The following is a 17,606-nucleotide window of genomic DNA, read 5'->3' on the forward strand; positions in this document are numbered from 1 at the left end:
GGCTGCGTCTATTTTTGCTGCCAAGGCAGGTTTAAAAGCAGCAGGCTTGAGGCCCTTCTTGTCATTACAGCTACAGCCATATGCATGCCCACCATCTGGTTCTGAGGGCAACATATGTATCTGACAACAAATGCAGGACCTGACTGTACGACTCACTGACAAAAGCTGTACTGCTCTGGAGATGTGAATCAGAGGTGAGTTTGTGCTCTTCTACTTGTGATTAAAAGAATGCTGTCCGAAAGGTATCCTTCTCATGGGACTGGATGAAAATAGAGCATAAAGGAATGATGCATACTGACTAATGTCATATAGGTTACACACACACACACACACACACACACACACACACACACACACTTTATTTATTTGGTCTTTCATATTAAAATTTTACAAAGATGTATTAAACATAAATCATCAAAACAAGATTCCAAGGAATCTCCTGGACTTCCATCCTCCCCTTTGTGGGTCCTATTATTGATCATTTCATCCTACATCTTTTGTTGTTGTTGTTTAGTTTAGTTGTGTCCGACTTCGTGACCCCATGGACCAGAGCACGCCAGGTACTCCTGTCTTCCACTGCCTCCTGCAGTTTGGTCAAACTCATGTTGGTAGCTTCAAGAACACTGCCCAACCATCTCGTCTTCTGTCGTTCCCTTCTCCTTGTGCCCTCCATCTTTCCCAACATCAGGGTCTTTTCCAGGGAGTCTTCTCTTCTCATGAGGTGGCCAAATATTGGAGCCTCAGCTTCACGATCTGTCCTTCCAGTGAGCACTCAGGGCTGATTTCTTTAAAAATGGATAGGTTTGATCTTATTGCAGTCCATGGGACTCTCAAGAGTCTCCTCCAGCACCATAATTCAAAAACATCAATTCTTCGGCGATCAGCCTTCTTTATGGTTCAGCTCTCACTTCCATGCATCACTACTTGGGAAAACCATAGCTTTAACTATACAGGCCTTTGTTGGCAAGGTGATGTCTCTGCTTTTTAAGATGCTGTCTAGGTTTATCATTGCTTTTCTCCCAAGAATCCGGTGTCTTTTAATCTTGTGACTGCTGTCACCATCTGCAGTGATCATGGAGCCCAAGAAAGTAAAATCTCTCACTGCCTCCATTTCTTCCCTTCCTATTTGCCAGGAGGTGATGAGACCAGTGGCCATGATCTTAGTTTTATTGATGTTGAGCTTCAGACCATATTTTGCGCTTTCCTCTTTCACCCTCATTAAAAGGTTCTTTAATTCCTCCTCACTTTCTGCCATCAAGGTTGTGTCATCAGCATGTTGATATTTCTTCAGGCAATCTTAACTCTGGCTTGGGATTCATCCAGTCCAGCCCTTCACATGATGAATTCTGTATATACGGTAAGTTAAATAAGCAGGGAGACAATATACAGCCTTGTTGTACTCCTTTCCCAATTTTGAACCAATCAGTTATTCCATATCCAGTTCTAACTGTAGTTTCTTGTCCCACATAAAGATTTCTCAGGAGAGAGATGAGGTGATCAGGCACTCCCATTTATGATGATCCAAATCTTTTACATCTCCATTGTGTCTAGAATTCACCCTTGAACTCCAAGTGATATTCCAATCCTACTAATGATTTCAACTGTTTACAATGATCTTTAAGATGTTAAAATTCCCACCCCCCATTCCTTATTAAAATTTTGGTCTTCCTGATATCTGATTCTTCCGGCCATTTTAGCCATTTCAGCATAGTCCATCAACTGCCATCTGCCATTCCTCTCTGGTAGGAACTTTTATCTTCTTTCCAGAGATGCACACACACATATCTTTTGTCCCTCACTCTCACACTCTGCCGTTACACCTATGAAGTAGCATACAGCCCACACCTCTGATCCCAGATCTTTTCCTAATATGTGAACCCAGCCAGTCGTAGCTGTTCCCAGGGTGTGGCTGCTGTCGCATGCTGACAGCTTACCTTGGGGCCGCAGGTGAGAGCTGAGTGCAGGGACAAAAGGTGGACAAACTGCCCCAGAAAGAGCATGATGTGTCCCCCACCAAAGGTACTCTCCCTCCCCCTAACACCCCATACAACCCTGCAATGCTTCCCCCCCTAAAAAAATGTTTAGGGGTACAGTGGTACCTCAGGTTAAGAACTTAATTCGTCCGTTCTTAAGCTGAAACCGTTCTTAAACTGAGGTACCACTTTAGCTAATGGGGCCTCCTGCTGCCGCTGCACCGCTGCGATTTTTGTTCTCATCCTGAGGTAAAGTTCTTAACCCGAGGTACTACTTCCGGGTTAGCGGAGTCTGTAACCCAAAGTGTTTGTAACCTGAGGTACCACTCTACTCTCCTTTTGACCCAAGAAAATCACTATTTCATAGTTCAAATCGGGAAAAATAAATACAGTAAATGGACAAAAGTACAAAGAACATGCATTACACCGGGAAAGCAAATGAGGCCGCCATCAGGGGTAGCAATGGAACTAATGATTCACCGTGCTAGAGAAGAAACTAACATTTTTTAAAAAATTAGTTTCTTCTCCCATTAGATTTACAAAATGTTTAGGGGTATGCGTATTCCTGCTTCCCCCCCCCCAAATCACTGCAGTCCTGCATGTATACTGCTCTAGGCTGGATCTACACCACTGACCTGTTTAACATTATTAGAACAATATTAGATATATTGTTCTAGAATGTCACAGGGCATACAGTGGTGCCCCGCAAGACAAATGCCTTGCAAGACGGAAAACTCACTAGACGAAAGAGTTTTCCGTTTTGGAGGTGCTTCGCAAAATGAATTTCCTATGGGCTTCCTTCACAAGACAAAAATGTCTTGCGAGTTCCTGCGGGTTTTTTCCCCTTTCCCCCCTTTTTCTAAGCCGCTAAGCCGCTTATCCGCTAAGCCGCTAAAAGCCGCTAATAGTGCTAATAGCGCTAATCCGCTAAGCTGTCAATGGGCTTGCTTTGCAAGACGAAAAAACCGCTAGACGAAGAGACTCGCAGAACGGATTCTTTTCATCTTGCGAGGCACCACTGTACATGTAATTTAAATTGTTTTCCTTACTTTGTTGTTGGTTTATTTCCGTCAAAATGCTGCAGGTTGCTCTGCAGAGCCCTCTGGTGTGACGTTTTAATAACACATTAAGAACGTTAAAAACAACGCGCCATTTATCCCTCCACGTTACCACAGCCCTTCATTGACCCTTTCTTAGTGCGGATTTCATAAAGGGAGATTTGGATTTTTCAACATCAAGTACAAAACTGTATTTTAAAAAGCACACCTCTGGCTAATCGCCTGATGTTATACTTGCCCTGAGTGTTAAGGATTAGTACGTCAGGTCATACCGCATGCAAATTTACCACCTTTCATCATATTCCGGCAAATAATTCTCTTGGTGTGCGTCATTTTAAGCTGTCACAGCCCTCTGCTTTTCCCATGGACCTGAATCAATACTGATCTCAGTTTGAAAGCACTTATGACAGGGCTCATATTTGTAGACCCACAAGCAGAATGGATACGTGCTAAAGCTAGTCACCTTGGCATTTTTGCAGCCTCACTGACGTATTAAATATAGGTATTCACCGTGACTATTAACCTTACAATGATTAAGCAATAAACCCCCACATATTTATTAGATGAATCTTGTATAGTTGCATAGTGTCTTCCGAAACAGATGTGGTTGTGGAAGAAGGTGCTACGAAGCCAGACTATAGAATAGGCAGAGAAAGGGGGGATCAAAAGTGGATATACCCTCTTGTTTCCCTTTGATGTCAGTGACTTGATATTGATCACGCGATAAGAAAAAGTAGTGAGTTTCCCTTACAATAGGAAGCGTCATTCACTCTAATATCAGGTATCACCTGACGATCTCTTGAATGCAGTGCTAAAAATACTGCCTAGAAGGGTACATTTAGGAGAAAATTACACTTGCCCCCCAAAATGTCACCTAAAGTGATTTATTTCCAGCTTCTTCTTCAGGTAAAAGATCTGAGGAGTTACAACTGAAGACTAGCGAATTTTCCTGGGGCAGGCTCCATACAACCTTAGGTTGTCATTTGATTTTGCCAATGATTAAAAAACATATTATTATTATTATTAATTTCAAAAGGAGAGGGAGAAGGCAATGTCACGCAGATATAAGGAAGAACTGAAGTTACTACAATGAGGTCACTGGAAGAATCAGTATTAATTCATTTTATTAATTGAATGATATTTGTTGAAATTATTTAATTATCAAACATGTTATCATTTTTCATTAATTAAAGCATCCTTAGGGCACCTCTCAGGGCAAATACCCTCGCAAGGTGGCTTCCGATACACAAAATGCAAATGGCTGTAAAAATGGATAAAGTAAGATACGAGCAGCCGTTTAAAAACATGGCAAATGGACAGCACATAAAATCTCACCGTCATAGCTTTGAAGATTAAATACGGTAGCATTAGAAGACCAAACAGGTAAAAAAAAAAAAAGGAGTAGGTCAGATTTGAAGAAAAAAAAAACTGCTTTAAAAATACCCGCTAGCCTGGATAGCTCAGTAGGTTAGAGTGTGGTGCTGATAATGCCAAGGTGTTTATATTATTATTATTATTATTATTATTATTATTATTATTATTATACCACCCTATACCTGGGAGTCTCAGGGCGGCTCACAGAATAAAATGAAGATATAAAACCACAAAACACATAATAAAAATAAAAATGACAACCCAATAACTGCTCCCCAAGAGCCATATTTTAAAAGGGATAGGACTCATTGTTAAAACCGAGTTTATGGAAGACAATCTTACTCGGCTACGAGTGATCGCCAAAGAAGAAGAAGATGTCAATCAGATCAACCGAAGGCCTGGTTAAAAAGGAACGTTTTTGCCCGGTGCCTAAAGGTGCAAAATGAAGGAGCCAGACGAACTTCCCTGGGGAGACCATTCCAGAGATTGGGAGCCACTGCAGAGAAGGCCCCGTTCTTGTGTTGCCACACTCCGACCCTCTCAAGGAGGCACATATAGGATGGCCTCAGAAGATGATTTCAGGGGTAGGTTCATATGGAAAGGGGCGGTCCTTGAGGTTGCGAGTTTGATCCTCGTACGGGACAGCTGCGTATTTCTGCATTGCAGGGGGCTGGACTAGATAACTTGCAGGGTCCCTTCCAACTCTACAATTCTATGGTTGTGAATTCTATGAGCTGAAGGGGCCAAATGCACCTCAGTGGGTGAAGAGTTCCCTAGACCGAGCTGCCCAGGCCTAATGCGAAATGAGTCTGGGGGCTTCCTTGAATTTCAACTGGACTGTACAGTGGTACCTCAGGTTACATACTCCGCTAACCCAGAAATAGTGCTTCAGGTTAAGAACTTTGCTTCAGGATGAGAACAGAAATCGTGCTCCGGCAGCTCGGCAGCAGCACGAGGCCCCATTAGCTAAAGTGGTGCTTCAGGTTAAGAACAGTTTCAGGTTAAGAAAGGACTTCTGGAACGAATTAAGTACTTAACCTGAGGTACCACTGTATTTATATGCCACCATATAAGTTGACATAATGTGCAGTGTGGTAGCAAAGGATTCCTCCTAAACACTAAGCCTCCCCTGTATATCTCTGCCCTGCTCACTTCCTGACCTCCCATGCTGATGGTTTCTTTCAGGGACTAAGGCTTCTGCCCGCGATACCTTCCTGTGGTACTAGGCTGGAGCCATGCCAGCGCATATGCACTATGCTAGCACATTTCTGGACTCTTCTAGTGCAGGGTGGGGGATTTAGGAATGAAACCACCCCCTACCCTGAGGAATGAGTAAAGGTAAAGGGACCCCTGACCATTAGGTCCAGTTGTGGCCGCCTCTGGGGTTGTGGCGCTCATCTCGCTTTATTGGCCTAGGGAGCCGGTGTATAGCTTCCGGGTCATGTGGCCAGCATGACAAAGCCGCTTCTGGCGAACCAGAGCAGCACATAGAAATGCCGTTTACCTTCCCGCCGGAGCAGTACCCATTTATCTACTTGCATTTTGATGTGCTTTCGAACTGCTAGGTTGGCAGGAGCTGGGACCGAACGACGGGAGCTCACCCCATCACAGGGATTTGAACCACTGACCTTCTGATCGGCAAGTCCTAGGCTCTGTGGTTTAACCCACAGTGCCACCTGTGTCCCTACCCTGAGGAATAGGGACAGGCTATAACAACCAGCTGATAAAAACTCCCATGAAGTGCATGTGTTGGTAAATCAGATCTGCATCTCGTTTGAAAGAGAGAGAAAAGCCCACGGGAAATGGAGATATTGCTTGGTGTACGCTCAGCATATGCTGATGTTGAACATGGTATATTTAAGAAACGAACTGACAGACACAGACGCGAGTCTCCATGTTCACTGATACCCCTGGTTAAAGGGGGCCGTTTTAGCAGTCTCACCAACCCCTGTCACTAATTGGGCCTTTCACGTGAGTTACCCTGTTGGTTCCCCCCCCCCTTAATAAATGAGATGTTTCCATAGTAACTGCCACATTACATGGGCCCGTACTTGTGATCTGTCGGAGACACAGATCAACAGCTCAGATAAAGAAACTTCTCAACATGACATAAACACCAAGCTTCCTTAATATGCTATTGAGATGAAATAGCGACAGGCAGAATATGCTCCCCTCCTTCCATCTCTCGCCCTCCCCTAACTTTTGCATTCAGCTTGGCTTTTTTAAAAAAACGGAGTCTTTGAATTCAGTCTAGCCGGCTAATGGAAGTGGAAAGAACTGCGGCTTAAAACATAAAAGGCGTCATCATGGTTGCTCTGTCAGGGAAGGGCACCAGGTGCGAGCCTTGCCCCCCACAAAGTGTTGTCGGGTGGGCTTCTTCCTGCATTAGTGAGCTTTCTGACAGCAGGTGGCGGCGGCGAGCCACAGTAGCACCGCGAAATTGATTTGATTATTTAATTTCTATACGGCTTCATCTCTTAAACATAACTCAGAGTGGTGTACAAAGGATTGCAGTGACAGCAGACAGCATGATATAAGGTGTGAAGCTGAATACCGCCTGCCATTGGGATTGCCCACAATGCTCTCTGGGAGTACGGCAAGCAATTTAAAATGGCGGGTTCCAGCTGCCCACCACTGGCCCTCAAGAGTGTGTGCGAACAGGAGGTCTTTGTATCTAGGGGTCTTAGTAAACCACAAGCCTAACATGAGTCAACAGTGCGATGGAGCAGAAAAAAAGAAGCTAATGCTATTTTAGATTGCATCAACAGAAGGAATGTAATAGTCCCATTCTATTCTGCCTTGGTCAGACCACACATGGAGAACTGTGTCCGGTTCTGGGCACCATAATTTATGAAGGATACTGACAAGCTGGAAAGTGTGCAGAAAGGAGTGACCAGGGCTGGATTTAGATGAAGAGAGGCCCTTGGCTACTCCACTTGTGAGGGCCCTCCCCATCCCCCACCCTCACGACTCGAAGAAAGTTTGGTTATAAACAAAACTGAGTGAAGCCAAGGATAATGACAGGTACTTAAAATTCTGCAATGGAATTAAACCTTGTAAAGTTGACCTGAATAGTGAAACAGCCCAGGTGGGGCTTGTTAGCTTGGGAAGTAGGCGTATGATGCCTCAGCTGGAATAGGCTCATGTGAGGGTCAGATGCCTCTTAAAGTTCATAAAACCCAGAGTATATAACAGGAAGACTGACCTGGCCAGGCCCCCTTTGATACTTGGACACAGACTTGGAAAGGCTACCTAGAAAGTGTGGAGCAAATATAAGTGTGGTTGAGCCGCTGGTTTCAACACCTGGTTTCCTTGGGCACAAGCACCCCAGCAGGGCTCATCAGTGCTATCGCCTGTTCTATAGCCCACCAAAGAATCATAGAATGGTATGGGCCTCGGCCTTGGCCCAGTATACCTAAAAGAGCATCTCCACCCCCATCGTTCAGCCTGGACACTAAGGTCCAGCTCTGAGGGCCTTCTGGTGGTTCCCTCACTGTGAGAAGTGAGGGTACAAGGAACCAGGGAGAGGGCCTTCTCGGTAGTGGCAACCACCCTGTGGAGTGCCCTCCCATCAGTTGCCAAGCAGATAAACAACTGACTTTTAGAAGACATCTGAAGGCAGTCCTGTTTTTAATGTTTGATGTTTCATCACATTATTATTATTATTATTATTATTATTATTATTATTATTATTATTATTATTATTATTATTATTTTGCAAGGGACCCCAAAGGTTCTTCTAGCCCAAGCACCTGCAATGCAGGAATCTCAGCTAAAGCATTCAAGACAGATGGCCATCCAACCACTGCTTAAAAACCTCCAATGAAGGAGACGCCACAACCTTAGGAGGGAGTCATTTCCACTGTCAAGCAGCTCTTACTGTCAGAAAGTTCTTCCTGGTGTTTATTTGGAATCTCCTTCCTTGTAACTTGAATCCATTGGTTTGGATCCTAGCCTCCAGAGCAGGAGAAAACAAGCTTGCTCCATCTTCCATGTGACTGCCTTTTACGTATTTGAAGATGGCTATCGTATCTCCTAATTGAAGAGCTGATATTGGTTATGGTGCCCTTATTGAGTGTATGAGCAAAATTGAGCTAACTGATATGACCCCATGACTCAGGTATCACACAATGCAAACAGGCTCAGAGGACAACGAGGCTCTGACACTATCCTTGCGAGAAAGGTCTTCCAGAACCGAATTCAGGACCATCCTGATTGAAGAACACAGTCTTGCCACTCTCATGTGATGCTTCACTTGGAGCCAGACAGAGACGGTATCTTATTCATTTGGTAGAACCATAGGAACTCTCAAAGAGCTTTCAGGTGTTCTGGGTGCTTTGAACTCTTAACTGAGCACCGCTAGGCTGCCCCTGAAAGCTTTGAGCTCACAGATCAGGGCACTAAAATAGCATTTATTGGAATAAGTCAGGAGATGAAGTGCATGATCCAGCCCTAATTAAATACCTCCTGAATCTCACCATTTGCAGCGGGAAAGTTAATCACACAATAACATCAGAATGAATTAACAAATACTTCGCTCTAATATTTTTCAGACAATCCTCCCCACTCTCCCTGCTGGTTTTTGTAGGGGCACAGAAGAGAACTACTACTGTCAAATTTGATTAATCTTCTTCCACTCAGTTTTGAGGGAAGATTTGTGGCAACAGAGTCCAAAGGAAAGTGGCTCAGAAGGTGTTAAGAAAGAAGCCAGTGACCCTGAATTAGTTGGCCTCTAAATGCCAGTACAAAAGAAAGAAAGAAAAATACACTGAATATTCTAATTTGGCAGAAACATTAACCATCTACGTCTAACGTACTTGATAGAAGAACTGAAGGGTAAAAATGGACAAATCTGGAGGACAGACCAAAGTCTAATTTCTGTCAAAAGAACATGCAAGGCACGTGATAAAATAGCACCCGAAACAGCAAAGTGCTGTTCAGATTTGGCAGCATTGTTCAATAGAATTGCCCTTCAGCTAGGCAGGGCTTCTTAAATTTCTGATGGATGAGGTTAGCATTAGGCAACTGTTAGATCCCTGAAGGCTGGAGTGAAAGGGGAAGGGTGTGTGTGTAATGGCCTCTTCCAAAAGAACTACATCTGTGGAAAGCATTTTGGCCTTGTGACAGAAAATGATGGATATATGAATGTGAATGGCGTTAGGTTGTTTGTTTCTGTAGACAGCAGAAGATGCCCGTCAAAAGGAATTTATTCATTGACTGTATTTGTTACGTTAAGTTGTGCCATAACCCAGGTTTTCTGGACAATGTACAATTAAGGACTTTAAAACTACCCAAAAGTGTTTAAAAAACCATATAATTCGGTCAAATGCAACACTAACATTCAGTAAAACCAAATAACCCTAAACATAGTGAATAAACATAGTGTTGGCTGCAAACATGTGACCTAGGAAGCAGTATTGATTGCATACATTCTCTGTATTTGTGTATTTCTTTATTAGATTTATGCCCCATTTCTCAACTGTCAGGTCCTCAAAGCAGTTTGTTTGCTATTTAGATTTATTAGTCACCTCATAAAATAGGTGACGCACAGATATTTCAAATACAAAACAAGGGTAAAATGCAAGAAAAATGTAATCAAATCAATACACATTTTTTAAAAGCCGAAAGCCACCCGGTTGAAGCTAAAACCAGCCACTATCCATCAGAGTTTTGAGAACAGAATCTCCTGTTCAGGGGTTGTACACAGAGAGCTGTTGCTGCCTCACTGAGTGCACTTTTGATTCTTCAAAAGTAAAACTCTTACTCAGAGTAGCTCCAATGAAATGAATTAACATGACTAAGTTAATTCCATTCATTTCAGTGCATCTCCTCTGAGTAAAACTTAGCTGAATACCACCCAGTCTTTCCACCAGTGTCTGCTCCTGTGAATGTTTTACTGTGGTAGGAATCCCCAAACTTGGCCCTCCAGATGTTTTAGGACTACAACTCCCATCATCCCTAGCTAACAGGACCAGTGGTCAGGGATAATGGGAATTGCAATCCCAAAACATCTGGAGGGCCAAGTTTGAGGATGTCTGCACTGTGGACTCAGCTACATTAGTAAAAAATAAATAAAATAATGTTTTAAACGCATTATAACACTGTGACGCTAAATGGCGCTGCGGAGTTCTGTCTCTCGGCAATGTGATTTCCCATTATGAGGTTTACAACGCCTTTTCCTGAAACGTTTTTTTTTATGTGTCTAGATCCAGCCTATGTCTCATAGGTGTTAGCAGTCTGTATCAGCACACTTCCCAACTGAGAATAACACTTCATGCATCTGACCAAGAGAGCACCAAACATCAGTTAATGAAACTCCTCCTGAGCTCACTCTATTCTCACAGATATTTATAAAAAATTGGCCTGATTATTTACTTCACAAAATTTATACACCGCTTTATACAAAATTTATACACCTACCAAGGGGCCGTATGCGCTTTGAATGTGAGATTTTAAATAACCGATGAAAATTGCCATTGAACTTAAAGGTATCTCTGATCCAACTGTATCTTCAAATTTGCTGACATTATTTTATCCATCTGTTCACATGAGAGCTTTTTTTTTTGAGGGGGGTGGGAGCAGCATGAACATTTGCAGTAGCTCCATCTGCAATGTCTTCTACATGCTAGGAGGTGCTCTCCCCAGGGAAGAAGAAGAGTTTGGATTTGATATCCTGCTTTATCACTACCCAAAGGAGTCTCAAAGTGGCTAACATTGTCCTTTCCCTTCCTCCCCCACAACAAACACTCTGTGAGGTGAGTGGGACTGAGAGACTTCAGAGAAGTGTGACGAGCCCAAGGTCACCCAGCAGCTGCGTGTGGAGGAGAGGAGACGCGAACCCGGTTCGCCAGATTACGAGTCTACTGCTCTTAACCACTACACCACACTGGCTCTCGGCGGGTGCCTTCCTTACATATCTTTAGGTGCCTGGCAAAAGCCTTCCTCTTCTCCCAGGCCTTTGGCTAATTAAATAATCTATGGCCTTTTAAAATGTGGTGGTTATTGTTTTTGTTGGTTATTATGGTATGTATGTTTGTGTTTTTATATTGTCCTTTTATTTTGTACTGTCCTATGATCCTTGGCTGAAGGGGAGTATAGGTGCTGTGGGTTAAACCATAGAGCCTAGGACTTGCCAATCAGAAGGTCGGCGGTTCGAAGCCCCGCAACAGGGTGAGCTCCCGTTGCTCGGTCCTGCTCCTGCCAACCTAGCAGTTCGAAAGCACGTCAAAGTGCAAGTAGATAAATAGGTACTGCTCCAGTGGGAAGGTAAACGACGTTTCCGCGCGCTGCTCTGGTTCGCCAAAAGCGGCTTAGTCATGCTGACCACATGACCCGGAAGCTGTATGCTGGCTCCTTCGGCCTATAAAGCGAGATGAGCACCGCAACTCCAGAGTTGGCCACGCCTGGACCTAATGGTCAGGGGTCCCTTTAGCTTTACCTATGATACTCGGCTGAAGGGAAGTATAGAAATTTAATACTAAACAAACAAGCAAGGTTGGCTGCTATGAGAACAGGATGTTGAACTAGATGGGTCATTGGCCTGATGGGTCATTGGCTCTTCTTATGTTCTTATTCCCCCCCCCCCCCAATGTTCTTAATCACATAACTCTGCTCAGAATGGAAACCATGTGCCATTAAGCCCAGTGTACATGTGATGCTCAACAATTATGTTGGATATTGTTATGCAGGGTGGAGTGGGTGTTCTGACTTCTGATGAATTTGGACAAACACTTGTATATCTGTATTGTTTTATGGATATTCTATTACATAATTTTGTACTTCATTTCTACTGTAAATCGCTTTGGGACTCTTTTCCCTTGTGTGAAACAATAAATGCACCTACTAAACCAACGGATCAAACAGCATTGAGCTATTTGCTTTTGTAGAAGGCAGAAATTATTTTCTAAAATCCATCAAAAGGTTTCACACACTTCTGTGGCTTTATCAGGACAGCTAGGTTTGATTTTTGCCTTCTCACAAGACATTGTCCAGAAAAGCAGAAGTGCCTATTTGTGATAAGGTCAGGTTAATTGTAGAATGGGTATCTGCATCTGCTGAGCATGAATTTCTGGAATGCTGTCTTCATCTTGGAACAGCAGGGTGATGGGTATTGCCGAGTGGAGAGGCATAACACTACTTCAAAGTCAAGTCCGCCAGCCATAATAAAAGCAAGCTGCAGAAATTCAAATAAAACAGATCTGGGGAGGAGAATGATTTTGATACTAAGATCTTGTGTGATGAATTACAGATCTGCTTTAAGCAGATCGTTATGTTTTGAAATCACATGCATGGCATACCCAGCCATAGCTGGTGCAAGGCCTATCTAATTATGGCTCCAGATGGACTGGAAAGCAAAGTTTTTTGTGCTCCTCAGGCCATGCCTTCTTCTCCCCTATAATAGCTTAGGGCATGCGCCAAGAGGTAGTCTGACAGTGCAGTTCTCGCATTTTATTCAAAGCCCAGATCCTGCAATTTTTCACAACAACCCAGACACCAAGATGCTTTGCAGCTAAGCTCTTTGTAACACTTACCCCCATGACAAGATAAGCTTCACTTGCTAAATTTAATTTCTGTATATCCAGGCAGCTGTTGAAAGGCAGAGCTGTTTAAAAGGGGATGGGGGAAAGCAAAACTGCAACTCTATTTGGCAACCTGGATGAATTGTTCAAATAGTGCGCATGTATCCTGCTCACCTGAGCATGGATGGCAGCTGCGACTGCCTTGTGAAGGTCCTAATGGCTGGTGGGAGAAATATCCCAACTGCAGAAGTTTGAATTTGCCCGTTTGTAGAATTGACCAATCACGGGCAGGCAGAAGACTGATGTCACAGACGGGGTGAGGCTTGAGGGGAAACCCAACTGGAGTCTTCACTTGGGTCCACTCCCTGGCCTTAAATTGGGCCCATCTCTTCACCTGGCACTGCAGTCATGCCTGTTTCTGAGTGTCAACTGCAGATGGGCAACTTCAAGGCCTCTGATCAACTTTCTTACAGCTTCTTTCTTACCTTTGACCTGGACTTGGACTGAACAGCCCTTCAAATAGAGGACACCTTGAAAAAGAGGACTGTCCTCTATAAAGGAGGACATGAGGTCACCCTCCTCTGTCCTGATTTCCTCCCCCATTTTTCCAGGCTATCACAAGTCTAGTTCTCCTCCTCTGCTTAAATAAGGATTGTTTCGAGCTTTGTTGAGAATGCTGTTCCAGTTAACGTGAGGTATGGGAAAAGTAACCACAGCAAATGCTTTTGGGTCGTGCCTATTTTATCGCTGGGTCAGTGTTATACCATAAGGTAAAAGGTACCCCTGCCCGTACGGGCCAGTCTTGACAGACTCTGGGGTTGTGCGCCCATCTCACTCAAGAGGCCAGGGGCCAGCGCTGTCCGGAGACACTTCCGGGTCACGTGGCCAGCGTGACATCGCTGCTCTGGCGAGCCAGAGCCGCACACGGAAACGCCGTTTACCTTCCCGCTGGTAAGCGGTCCCTATTTATCTACTTGCACCCGGAGGTGCTTTCGAACTGCTAGGTTGGCAGGCGCTGGGACCGAGCAGCGGGAGCGCACCCCGCCGCAGGGATTCGAACCGCCGACCTTTCGATCGGCAAGTCCTAGGCGCTGAGGCTTTAACCCACAATGCCACCTGCGTCCCGTGTTATACCATACCAGGGAATTATTGTTTCTGATCATAGCAATGGCACAAAGCACCCAGTGCTGATGAGGCTGAACGGGCCAGGCACAAATGGTGCTGTTTTTGTACCAGTCAAGCTGCAATATGGACAATAAAGCAGGATGATCCTGCCAGTGCTTTGCTACAGAACAGTGCTTGCTCTTGGCACAAAGTATAGACAGTTAATCCTTAATCCTTGTGATCAGGCTTCCAGCACAGTAGCATTGCCATGTCTCGTAATCCTGGCAGTGGAAGCTGTGCCACAAAGCCAGTTGCTTTCTGCTGCTGCTGCTTCTGTGACACATGGGTGTGTTTATGTCTGTTTGTAGCACATATTTGCCAACTACAGCTGCACCCTGCTCCAAACCTGGTCAACGTGAGCATGGGCAGGAATGAAGCAGGAAGTGCCATGAATGATGATCCATGAATGAGGGTTCCTCAGCTTTTTGAATGGGGATGTGGAACAGAGCCTAAAAGCACAACTTAGTAGGTTATGGGTGGAGTTATTAGAATCTGGTGGGTCACAGGAGAAGCCTAGAAGAATTTGGAGTCTTTCCAATAAAACGTGGCTCTGATGACCGAACCAGTAAAATACTGGCTGGCTGGCAACTCTGGGCAGAAAGTCTGTTTTATCCCATTTTCACATGCAGGTGTGCATTTTTATTTCATTTTTGTTTTCCAGAAGTAGAGGACAACCAGGTATGGAGATGGATAAGAGAGCTGACTTGGGAATGGAAAGTGACTTAACATTTTCACCTCTGGTTGTAAAAAGGATAAAAGATAAACCGATATAAGCCACTTCTGTCCAGCCCTGATTTCTTCTTTTATCATGACAAAATGCCTAGAATACTGCTAGCATATTGTTTCTGCATAGCTGCTACCCCTGGTTCCTGCAAAGTCCATGGGGACAAGATCCAGAGAGCAATGTAAAATACAGAAAGCTGGGTCCCCTTGTTCTGATAAGTCTGGTCGTGGAAAATGTAGTAGGCAAGCTACCTTTTGGGGATCCTTGTACATCCTTTCAGGTCCTCATTGAGGAACTCCTCAGTCAGTCATTCAATTTAGAGAATGTACCGTATATACCACACTTAACCTTTCTGGCAAAAATGTTTACAGGAATTACAGGTGGTTTACAGAAATGATAAAACCAAAATAGCATGAACAAAATAATATGAAGGAAGATAAGAACCCAATGCAATTTAAACATGCATTGTATTTTAAACGCCATCCTTTAAAACAACAAGTCAACAACTGAACAGGATTAACTTCTCAAGCATCCAATAGGCCTGGGGTAAACAGCTGGGTTTTAAAAAAGAATTTTGAAGCACCCAATGGATGGAGCTTCCTGAATAAAATTTGGATAGTTGGCACGTGTAGAGGACCACCTCTGAGCACAGCCCCGGCATCTATGTAGCTGAGGCCCCTTAGAACAGCCAAGAGTGGCGTACCTGGATGTCATATGATAGGCATGTACCTTTGGCTCTTGAAGCAGCCTGAGATCCGGCAAGTAGAACAGCTGGAGCTGATTAGGGGAGGCAGAGGGATGCTGGAGGATGTGGTGGCAGCTTCAAAGAGGGATGAGGGTGGACTGGAAAGGGGGGGAGATGTGAGACAGAGGAGGCAGAGAGAAGTGAAACAGAGGCCGCTGGGGCACAGAAGGGGAAGAGGGTAACACTGAGGAAGATTGAGGTGGAGAAGAGAGACAGTGGGGGGCAGGGAATGAGGTCCCACCCTATGGAGTAGACACGGTGGCAAAGCTAGACACTTTCTCACTCAAGTCATTCCATTTATTTATATAGTGAGTTTAGTGTAATATCAGTGGTAGGAAGAGGCCTCTCGACCTTCTCATAAACTTAACTGCTGCACATAGATAAGATTTATATCTGTTGCTCTGGCCACTTTTGCCCCTGCCCCTGCCCACCCCCAATAAGGTACCATCGGACTGAAAAAGGTCCCCTGCCCGCTGTGATTCATGGCCCTTTTAAAATTAGGGGTGGAAGGGATTGAAGCTGGGTGAATGCAGCCTGCCACCATATTAGAGTCTTCCATTATCAGTACAGTACACTGGAAGCTGGTTTGGTTTTTTTTAGAGGTCAGGCTCTGAAAACCCCTCCAGACAGCTCATGCTTGTTCCAAGAGGCACTGAGGGAGACAGGAAAATATTTGGGAGCAGCAATTGCTTTTGCGTGGACAGACGGAGTCCCCAGATCCCGAGCGGTCCCCCCTATCATGTGGAATAACAACTCAAGACAACGTGCTATGGGATTAAATTGGCCACAACTTTATTAAATTTCAAATGTGGGTAGACCATGGCTCAGGCATTGGGCGTTCTCCCTCCCCAGTCCCCAGCCGGGGACCTAGGGAGCATCAGGGTTATCCAGTGTGTGTGTGTGGGGGGGGGTGGGCCGGCTCTGGAGAACATATGTTCAAGCAGAGATAGCCGCCCCTGTTACGCCGCCACAGGGGAGAGCAATGATGACCTTTCGGCGTACGGTCAAAGCCTCCCTTCAGAAACCCCTTTAACGGGGAACCCTGGTATCGCCGCCGCAAAGAGGAAGATGGACAAAAGGATTCCACCCAAGGCCTGATACCGCCAAAGTTGTGACGTTTTGCTATGGGAAAGGCGAAACCTGCCAATGCAGGGAAATTCATTTCCGGCCCTTTAACAGCGACCTTAACGTAGCAGCGCCCGCATACCTGTGAAAAAAAGTTAACCTGCAAAACCTGTGAAAAAAAGTTAACCTGTAAAATAAGACATTAACTGAGGGTGGGTAGGGTGGGAGAAGCTCTGGAGCCAAGTGAGGATTCCCAGGTAAGATCCTCCCTCTATTGTGTGGGCAGGTAATCCCTCCCCTACCTGGCCTGGTCTCCTTGGTAACGCTTCCCCCAGGTGGGATTGGACAACTGACTGAGGTAGGCGGAGACCTCCATTTATCCCACCTGAGGGAAGGCGGAGCCAAGCCTATGCTGATGGGGCCACTCCAGATCCAGGGGCTGCGCACGTCCATGCAAAGGGCGCCCCCCGTTTTAAGCGGGGAGCGGTCATTAAACACGCACCTACACCACCCTGATCGTGGCCAAGATGTCTTGTGGCTGCGAAGCCATTCTCTAGCACAAAAGGATTATTTTGTCTAAAATGGTTATAAAAACAGCGAAAGGTCTGATTTTTGGAGCATTTATGCTCCCCTCCTCCTCTTGTTTCCTAGAAAAGGTTTGTGCAGAACCAAAAAAGGGAATTAGTTCGGCATTTGGGTAACACAACACACACCAGCTAGCTGCTGAGAAAGCCAGCCTAGCAAGAGATCTTAGAACAGGGCTCCCTCTGTTTATTTATCCCTTCTCCCTCAGGCAACGCATGGATTTGTTTTTTATTTCTAATCTCCACCTCCCTTCCTCCTCCTGCAAGGAATCTTGTGCGGCTGGGAGGTCTCCAGTTTCAGCTGTAGCTTCTGCCAGCAGAGGAGGCTGGCTGAAATGTTCTGATACTCAAACATCTCATTCTCAAAGAGCACACATGCTCCTTAAAAAAATAATCACTA

The 17,606-nt window shown here is 44.9% G+C and overlaps 1 long non-coding RNA gene across 1 annotated transcript in view; it reads left to right on the top strand.

Annotated features, from left to right (window-relative positions):
- The first annotated feature begins 88 nt into the window (after nt 1-88).
- The window catches only part of LOC310844451, a 36,166-nt gene continuing 18,648 nt past the window's right edge, over nt 89-17,606 (top strand). The window contains exon 1 of the long non-coding RNA XR_014564140.1: nt 89-194. This is a non-coding gene — a long non-coding RNA (uncharacterized lncRNA). The remainder of the gene's footprint in view (nt 195-17,606) is intronic.

The sequence above is a fragment of the Podarcis gaigeae genome (assembly GCF_964106915.1).
Source record: "Podarcis gaigeae genome assembly, chromosome: 5".
NCBI classification, from domain to species: Eukaryota; Metazoa; Chordata; class Lepidosauria; order Squamata; family Lacertidae; genus Podarcis; species Podarcis gaigeae.